Raw genomic sequence first — 8,899 nt, 5'->3', positions numbered from 1 at the left:
ATTAATAATTTTACCCTATATTTTTTCAGAAGAACAATTTATAGATCGTAAATAAAAGTTTTTCTCAACTTAATTGTATAATAAGTTTTTATTCAAAATGATTCATCATTTGAAAAAAAAAAAAACTATAAGTAGGGGAGACGAGTTAGTAGTTGCCCAACCTAACTTCATGTACCTATAGTTCCTAATCCGTATGTTGAAATTTGCCAATGTCAATTTTTTGGGTGAACCTTCATAGCCTTAGGTGAGTGAAGAGCTTAAAGCTAACCTTTTGGCTTTCCTGCATTTATAGAGCTATTTGTAGAACTCGTAGAGTGTGAGGTGGTCTAAAAGTGTCATTTTAAAACGTTTGTTATGTTCACCCTCAATAGCGGCTCATCAAATAAATAGTACTTTTTGTACACATGGACCACTTAGAAACCAAGAAAGCTAAACAATGATCAACTATTAGTGCACATACTATCATTTTCAAGACTTTTAATGAACAATAATTGGTGGGACAGATAAACTCGTTTCTCCTAATTTAAAATATTGATTAAAAATTATTACACTGTTAGAATAAGAAAAACTTAATGTCATATTAAAAGCTTATAAATATCAACTATAAAACATATGTATAGATAATAGAAAACCGAACTTTGCCCCATCACTTCGAATATCATTAATTTTACAACAAATAAAAATGAGGCAAAGACCTTTGGAAAGGGGGGGATTGAGGGAAGCCATTACATAAAATAGTACAAATTTGTTGGAGAGAATCTGACATGAATGGGCACAATTCAATGCACCATTTTTTGAAGCCCTCTATTTAACACTTCTTTTCCTCTCTTATTCAATCAATTGTACTTCAACCGAGCTGCCCACTCAATCGGTATTTCCTCCTCCTCGTCCCACACGCCATATTTGTCGCCGATCCTAGTCAAAGCTTCATATGCCTGATACATCGAAGGCCTTTCCTCCGGATTGCATCTCACACACCTTGAACCCACCTCCATCACCTCCGCAACCATCGATTTCTCTTCCTCCGACAACAAATAGCTCTCCTCCACATATTTCCCTGCCGCCTGCTCTGCCTCCTCCCTGTTGCCACGTAACCACTCGATCAACATCAACTCCTTCCCGCTCTCCTTTTCCATCAGCACGTCCTCGGGCTTCAGTCCCGTCACGACTTCGAGCACAACGACTCCAAAGCTGTACACGTCACCTTTCAACGTGGCCAAAGAAGACGGGATATTCCTCCACCGTTCCGGCGCAGCATAGTGGGATTCGTTCCCCAGACTCTGCTCAACAGATACGCTGATGCGAATCTCGCCTTCATCGCCGCTGAACCTCGCTAATCCGAACCCGCTGATGCGGGGCTCATAATCGTTGTCCATATAAATAACTGCGGAGCATATATTCCGGTGTATTATATGAGGATTGCAGATGTGATGAAGCCACGCCAGTCCCCTTGAAACGCCGATGCAAATCCTAAGCTTGGTGGGCCAGTCCACCTCATTCTGGTCTCTGTGGAGGCCATGGAAACAATTGAGGAGAGTTCCTCTGGCCATGTATTTGTAGACCAGCAGTCTCTCCTGGTCCTGGGCAATGCAGTAACCGAGAAGCGGGACCAAATTGCGGTGCCTGAGATGCCCCAGGGTCTGCATCTCCCACTTGAACTCCTTTTCACTCTGCCCGCATGTCATCAGCCTCTTCACCGTCAGGAGAGAGCCGTCGGGCAGCTCAGCCTTGTAAAACACACCCGTGCTGTCACTCCATATGATGTTGCCTTCGCTGAAGTTGTTAGTGGCATCCGCAAGGTCACCCACTCGCATCTTCTTTATGGGCTTCTCGAACATACAAACTTTTTTGGACCTTCGAATTTTGACATGATCGAGGGGCTGCTGTCTAAATGACGGCAGAGGCGATCCTCGAGATGCTTGCCTTGAAATCCACCAGCGGATGCAGAGAACGCTCCACGTAAGAGCCACGATGCCGTAAAGCACAAACGCAGCGACAACCACCGGATTCACTGAAGTCGCTCCTCCGCATCCCCTGCTCAAGGGTTTCGAACATAACCCATGGTTACCCGCGAAGAGGTCGGAGCTATTAGAGGCCCACTTAGCGGGTATTGGGCCAGTAAGCTCATTGTTTGCAAAATTGAAGTCGTTGAGCCGCTCCACACGCGTCAATTCCCATGGTATCGAACCGCTAAGTTGGTTGTCATTGAGGTGGAGAACATTCAGATATGTACAATTAGCGAGGTCGGGGGGAATCGATCCGGTAAACTGGTTTGATGAAAGATCAATTTGCACAAGAAAGGGAAGCCATTTGCAGAGATCTTTTGGGATTGGGCCAGAAAGACTATTGCCTGAGAGATCCAAAAAAGTCATACTCCCGCAGTACTTCAGGCCGCTGGGGAATAATCCCGAGAGCTCCATCGAAGGGAGCTTAACGCCCATCACTTTGCCGTCATCGTTATGCCAGCACACAACTCCCACAAAGTTACAAATAAAGCCTTGGCTGCTGTTTCCAAACCGCCACGTGAACAGAGACTGATTTGGATCGGTCAATTGAGCTTTACTCTCGTTCAGGCACCTTATGTCGTTTTCTTCTACCACTGGGTTTTTTATGAGCGCACTGTTGCGGAGAGGCAACTCAAAGAAGAGGAAGAAGTGGAGGATAAAATATACGAACCTTTTCATGGCCCCCGCAGCGCAGCTCATGTGGCATAAACACCAAGTTTTCAATGGCATAATTGTGTTTCATTTCCAATGGATATATTCCTGCAAATGACTCTGCAGAAACTTGGAAGGAGCGAGGAAATGCAAAATTTGGGCTTACCCGCAGCATCTTGACTTCCATTCCCGGTCAACACGGCGTTGCAATTCGATTTTTCGCCCATTGAACACGGCACTACTTTTCAAATTTGTTTCCATCTTGTGAAGTTCCACGAAATTTTCATCTTTGCATGCAACATATTCTCAAACGCGTGTCTTACTACAAATGGGTAGGTATGATAGTTAATTTTCTGATTTAACAAATGTTTTGCTATATTGTTTAATGTATCGGTAGTAAAGAGATATATAGGAAAATCATTATATGCACAAAGATTAAAAATAAAGGGTTAGTTTAAAGCTAATTATGAAATTGATTTGGTATTTTTCTATTATTTGTTCATTTTAAAAATAAAAGAATTAAAATTAATTTAAATACTTATGTACAAAAGTTTTAATAATGATGAGTTATCGGTATCTATAAAGTTGCACAATTGATCTAATTATTAACATTTTTTTCTAAGAATTGAGCACCTATAGACTCACAAGATGTTGCATTAATAAGCCTTTTCTTAACAATATGTACATTGTCTACTAAATTGGAACATAGGTTATAACTCTTCCTCTTCATCTAAAGATTTTTTTATTTATTTTTATCATTAATAAGTTTTTCTCTTTAAAATATAATATTTATTTTAGTCTTTCAATAAATCCACTATCACATTAAATCTCTTTGCCTTCAATTTCAATTCACAAAATGTTGAAGATAGACATTTTTAGATTGAAATCAATTTATTTTCAATATTTAAATAAGGTAAAGTAGATCTCATTTCTTTAATCCATAATATAATATTTAATTTCTTAATTATTTAAGAATACGAATGAGCAGAGATGAATTTGAAAGAGTTTTTAAAAAAAAAAATATTATTATTAAATGCCATAATCATTTATACTAAATTATAAACACAAGTTTTTTAAAAATATAAAAATATGAGTGAGGAATTAAGCTCACTCATCGATAGTCATATGAGTTTGCCTACAATCCAAAGAATAGAGAAACACATAGGCACCACAAAGAAACACAAACGACCAAATAAAAACATGAGTGTAGCCCAAAGATAAATCACCCTATGCAGACATAATAGTAGAAGGAGAAGGAGGTTATGGATCATCCTTCTTTCCCCAACCTTTAGTGGGTTCTAATTTTCGTGGATCATCCTTCCACCACAATCGAACCAACCTAAAGGTGTTGAAGGAGTGTTACCAGCAAGAGCCCATCCAGATGGGGACCCACAAAGAAGTGGGGAATCAAATAACCTACAAGGTGAAACCCTACACACTTAGGTGAGAAATGTCAAGAAAATTGTGAACATAGTGTTTCTAAATGCTTGGGAGAGGAACCTCAACTGGACGATTTTCAATCATTTCTTCCAGATCCATTTTAGATTCTTCAGTATGTCTGGAAGTGGATTCATTGTGACTAGGTTTTTTCTTTCTTGGGATCCCATTTTCTTTTCATGGTTCTACACCCAAGTTTTGGAGTGTAGTTGTTTCCAAGATTGAGACCAAATTGCAATAATAGTTGGCCAAGCCGCTTTCTCTAGCAGGAAAGTTTCTAATATGTTCAAAGGCACTTGCGAAAACATGTTCATTATTCCTCCTACTGGGCACTATGCAAATCATCAAACAATGAGCTAAAGAAGTTGTTGCATGATTTTCTATGAGCCTCAGACATTTAGAGATACATTGCTTTCACATAGTTGTTTGGGAATCAAATTTAGTTTCCAATTGCTAGAAAGTAGTGTAAGACAAGATGTGATAGTTTTAATTAAATTGTGATAATAATATCATGGCTTCATGAAATTTCCCTAAAATAAATTTATTCATCTTAAATAATTTCATTTTTATTCTTGATTGGTAAAAGGTTGTTTCCATAATATTATATTAATTTTTAAAAAATAATATGTATATGTTGTTGGGTAAGTGCACAGAGATGTGAAACCAAAAGCAGGGTTAAAGATGTCACTTTTTTTTTTTTGCCTGAAATCAATAATATCTAAACTTCGACAAGAAATTGAAGATGGTTAGACTCAAAATTTTAAGATACAACAAAAAATAAATGTTGTAGTCCTTCAAATCTATTTTCTAAACTACTAACTTTTTTGCTAAATGGTGGAGCTTAAGGCCTTCAAAATGAGGGGGCATGCAATTTGGTACTATTTTTTCAATAAAAACATAACATTATTTCAAGTGTGCTCGCTCTAAAATTCTAACTTTTAAAATATATATATATTCTTCAATCACTCTAGTTAGAAGTTACCTAACACCACATAGTTTATCCTAGATTTTTCTACTAATTTTGCACAAATGTTGTAAGTGGACACATCCTGAAAATGTACAATCTTTGTGTGCTCCCCACTAAAGTAGTTGAAATGTAATAAAAAATCAAAATATTATTTTATTATAGTGTAGAATGAAGTCTAATTTCCAAACAACTAACTTGTTACAAAATTTAATGAATGAGCCAAAATCTAATCCCCAGGGACTAAATGTTTATTTTAGACAAAAAATGGACATACATTAAAAAGAAATTATAGTTCAAATGCTTAAAATAGTCTAAATTCAAAACTAGATAGCATAGAGATCTATAGTATCATGTAACTTACTCTTATCGATGTTCAACCATAAGGAAACCTAATGGAGAGCACACACAAAAAGTTATACATTTTTTGTATGCGTATTGAGAAACACGTCTTAGACATGTTTGAGTCCACCAAGCCTTTAGGTTGGATCTTCAAGGAAAATCCAAGCCATGTTCTTGGTGAATTCCAATGTATTAAGAAGTGTGTCCATGTTATAGTGCGAGTAAGAAGAGGGGATTGAGAGAGGGAGAGAGAGAAAGAGAGAAAGGAGCAAGCATAAGAAGGGATGGGAGAGAGAGGGGATAAGATAAGTAGACTAGGATGAGAGATGGAGGGAGGGATAGGAGGGGAAATAGGAAAAGAGAGGGAGTAAGAGAATGGGAGAGAAAGACAGAGGGATAAGAAAGGAGGGAGGGAGGGAGGGAGGGAGGGAGTGTAGTGCCTCTCGTGTTTGCATTTTGTACCTTGTTATATTTTGGTTCGAGAGATACTTTGATACTCATGTTAGATGACATTCAAGATGACCTGATGGTCGGATATAATATTCTCCCCTATTCACTCTTACTCTTTCCTCTTCATCTATACATTTCCATTTATTTATCTCCCTCTTCCTCTCCCACTCTATCTTCATATCTTCAATCTCCCAATCTCACACTATCATCATATCTACTTCCACATTATCATCTTCTCTTCTTACTCTATTGAATGAACTTTAACATATTGCATCTCTTGTTTATTACAATATCAATAATTAAATTAACTTTAAATGTTAGAAAAGTGGAACTCCCACACTCTCCTAAATTTGAATGACGTGTGAAAAATGATTGTCAACAAAGGAGAAACTTGTTTCAGACATGGAAATGAGAAACGTTGTTCACATTTCTAGCAACAAATATCTAATTACAATTTTAATGGATATAATTGATGCTAATATTTTTTTTAATAACCTAGTTAAAAAAAACCCAATGCTTGAAACAAGGAAGATGTGAATATTTGGATGGTGGAGCTTTGTTACAGACAAATGTTTTGGATGATTCGAGGGCTTCCACGCGACCGTCAATCGTATTTAAACCGAAGCGGTATTTCCTCTTCATTATCCCAAACTCCATACTTGTGACCCAAGTTATTCAAACACTGGTACGCTTGATACATGGAAGGCCTTTGTTGAGGGTTATGTCTCACGCACCTAAAACCAATCTCCATTATCCCCTCCACCATTGATTTTTCCTCCTCCGAAGATAAACACTTCTCTACCACATGTTTCTCCACTGCCTGCGTGTTGTTGCCACGTATCCACTCGATCAGCGTTAATTCCTGCCCACTTTCCTTTTCCATGAGTACGTCCTCAGGCTTTAAACCAGTTACGACTTCCAACAAAACAACTCCAAAGCTGTACACGTCTCCTTTCAATGTGGCCAAAGAAGACGGAATATTCCTCCCCTGTTCGGGCGCGTCGTACTGGAATTCCGGTTCCTGCAGATTCTGCTCGGGAGAAATGCTAACGCAAATCTCGCCGTCATCGTCGGTGAATCTCGCTAATCCGAATCCGCTAACGCGGGGCTCATAGGCTTCATCCAAATAAATAACTCCTGAACTCATATTGCGGTGGACGACATGAGGGTTGCAATTGTGATGAAGCCACGCAAGTCCTCTCGAAATTCCCACACAAATCCTGAGTTTGGTGGGCGAGTCCAACTCATTCTGGTCTCTGTGGAGGCCGTGGAAGCAATTGAGAAGAGTTCCTCTGGCCATGTATTTGTAGACGAGCAGCCTCTCTTGCTCGCCCGCAGTGCAGTAACCCAAAAGCGGGAGCAGATTGCGGTGCCTGAGATGGCCCAACGTACTCATCTCCCACTTGAACTCCTTCTCACTCTGCTCGCATGTCCTCAGCCTCTTCACTGTCAGCAGAGAACCGTCCGGTAGCTCAGCCTTGTAAAACACGCCGGTCCTGTCACTCCATATGATGGTGGCATCCAGAATGTCACCCAATCTCATCTTTTGTATGGGCTTCTCAAACATACGAACTTTTTTGGATCTCCGAGTTCTCAGATGATCAGTGGACTGCTTAAAGGGCGGCAGCGGCGATCCTCGAGAAGCTCGTCTTGAAATCCAGCAGCGAATACCGACAGTGCTCCAGGTAATAATGACGATCCCGTAAAGCACAAAGGCAGCAACAACCACTGGATTCACTGATTTCGGCAATCCTTCAAGATCACATTCCCTGTTGAAGGGCTTTCCACACAATCCAGGGTTACCCACAAAAAGGTCGGTGCTATTAGAGACCCACTTAGAGGGTATAGTGCCTGTAAGCATATTATTTGCAAAATTGAAGTCATTGAGCCTCTCCAGGCGCGTGAATTCCCACGGTATCGAGCCGCTAAGCTGGTTGTCATTGAGGTGGAGAACATTCAGATATGTACAATTAGCGAGCTCGGGGGGGATCGATCCGGTAAACTGGTTTAATGAAAGATCAATTTGCACAAGAAAGGGAAGCCATTTGCAGATATCTTTTGGGATTGGGCCAGAAAGACTATTGCCTGAGAGATCCAAAAAAGTCATAGTCCCGCAGTACTTCAGGCCGCTGGGGAATAGTCCCGAGAGCTCCATCGAAGGGAGCTTAACGCTCATCACTTTGCCGTCATCGTTATGCCAGCACCCAACTCCCACAAAGTTACAAATAAAGCCTTGGCTGTTGTTTCCAAACCGCCACGTGAAGAGAGACTGATTTGGATCAGTCAATTGAGCTTTACTCTCGTTCAGGCACCTTATGTCGTCTTCTTCTACCTCTGGGTTTTTTATGAGCGCACTGTTGCGGAGAGGCAACTCAAAGAAGAGGAAGAAGAGGAGGATAAAATATACAAACTTTTTCATGGACCCTGCAGCGCAGCTCATGTGGCATAAACACCAAGTTTTCAATGGCATAGTTGTGTTTCATTTCCAATGGATATATTCCTGCAAATGACTCTGCAAAGACTTGGAAGGAGCAAGGAAACGTAAAATTTGGGCTCACCGGCCCCATCTTGACTTCCATTCCCAGTCAACACGGCGTTGCAATTGGATCCTTCGCCCATTGGACACGGCGTTACTTTTCAAATTTGTTTTCATCTTGTGAAGTTTGACAAGAATTTTCATCTTTGGATGCAACATGTTCTCAAACGCGTGTCCTACTACAAATGGTTAGGTATTATAGTTAATTTTCAGATTTTGACAAATGTTTTGCTATATTGTTTAATTTATTGGTAGTAAAGAGAACTACGGGTTAGTTTAAAGCGAACTATGAAATTGATTTAGTATTTTTCTATTATTTGTTCGTTTTAAAAATAAAAAATTGTAAAATTAATTTAAATACTTATGTACAAAGGTTTTAATAATGATGAGTTATTGGTATCTATAAAGTTGCACAATTGATCTAATTATTAACATTTTTAGTCCTTGCCTTTTTAAAGCATGGATTAATGTTTTCGATATGCTCTTTCCTATTAGTTGCTATCTAGGTATGCG

At 39.5% G+C, this 8,899-nt stretch overlaps 2 pseudogenes across 2 annotated transcripts; both read right to left on the bottom strand.

The window, feature by feature from the left end:
- Nucleotides 1–553: 553 nt before the first annotated feature.
- LOC149568406 (putative inactive receptor kinase At1g27190 pseudogene) lies at nt 554–2,774 on the bottom strand (annotated as a pseudogene). Its single transcript, XR_016362558.1, has one exon. The product of XR_016362558.1 is annotated as a putative inactive receptor kinase At1g27190 pseudogene (transcript).
- A 3,485-nt stretch (nt 2,775–6,259) lies between these two features.
- On the bottom strand, nt 6,260–8,658 carry LOC149568405 (putative inactive receptor kinase At1g27190 pseudogene; annotated as a pseudogene). The gene has a single exon (XR_016362557.1). The product of XR_016362557.1 is annotated as a putative inactive receptor kinase At1g27190 pseudogene (transcript).
- Nucleotides 8,659–8,899: the final 241 nt, after the last annotated feature.

Source organism: Cupressus sempervirens, chromosome 3 (genome assembly GCF_028749045.1).
Source record: "Cupressus sempervirens isolate cs-2001-9-10 chromosome 3, ASM2874904v1, whole genome shotgun sequence".
Taxonomy (NCBI): domain Eukaryota; kingdom Viridiplantae; phylum Streptophyta; class Pinopsida; order Cupressales; family Cupressaceae; genus Cupressus; species Cupressus sempervirens.
Note: the sequence above shows the minus strand (reverse complement) of the source record. Positions and strands in the feature narration are given on the sequence as shown.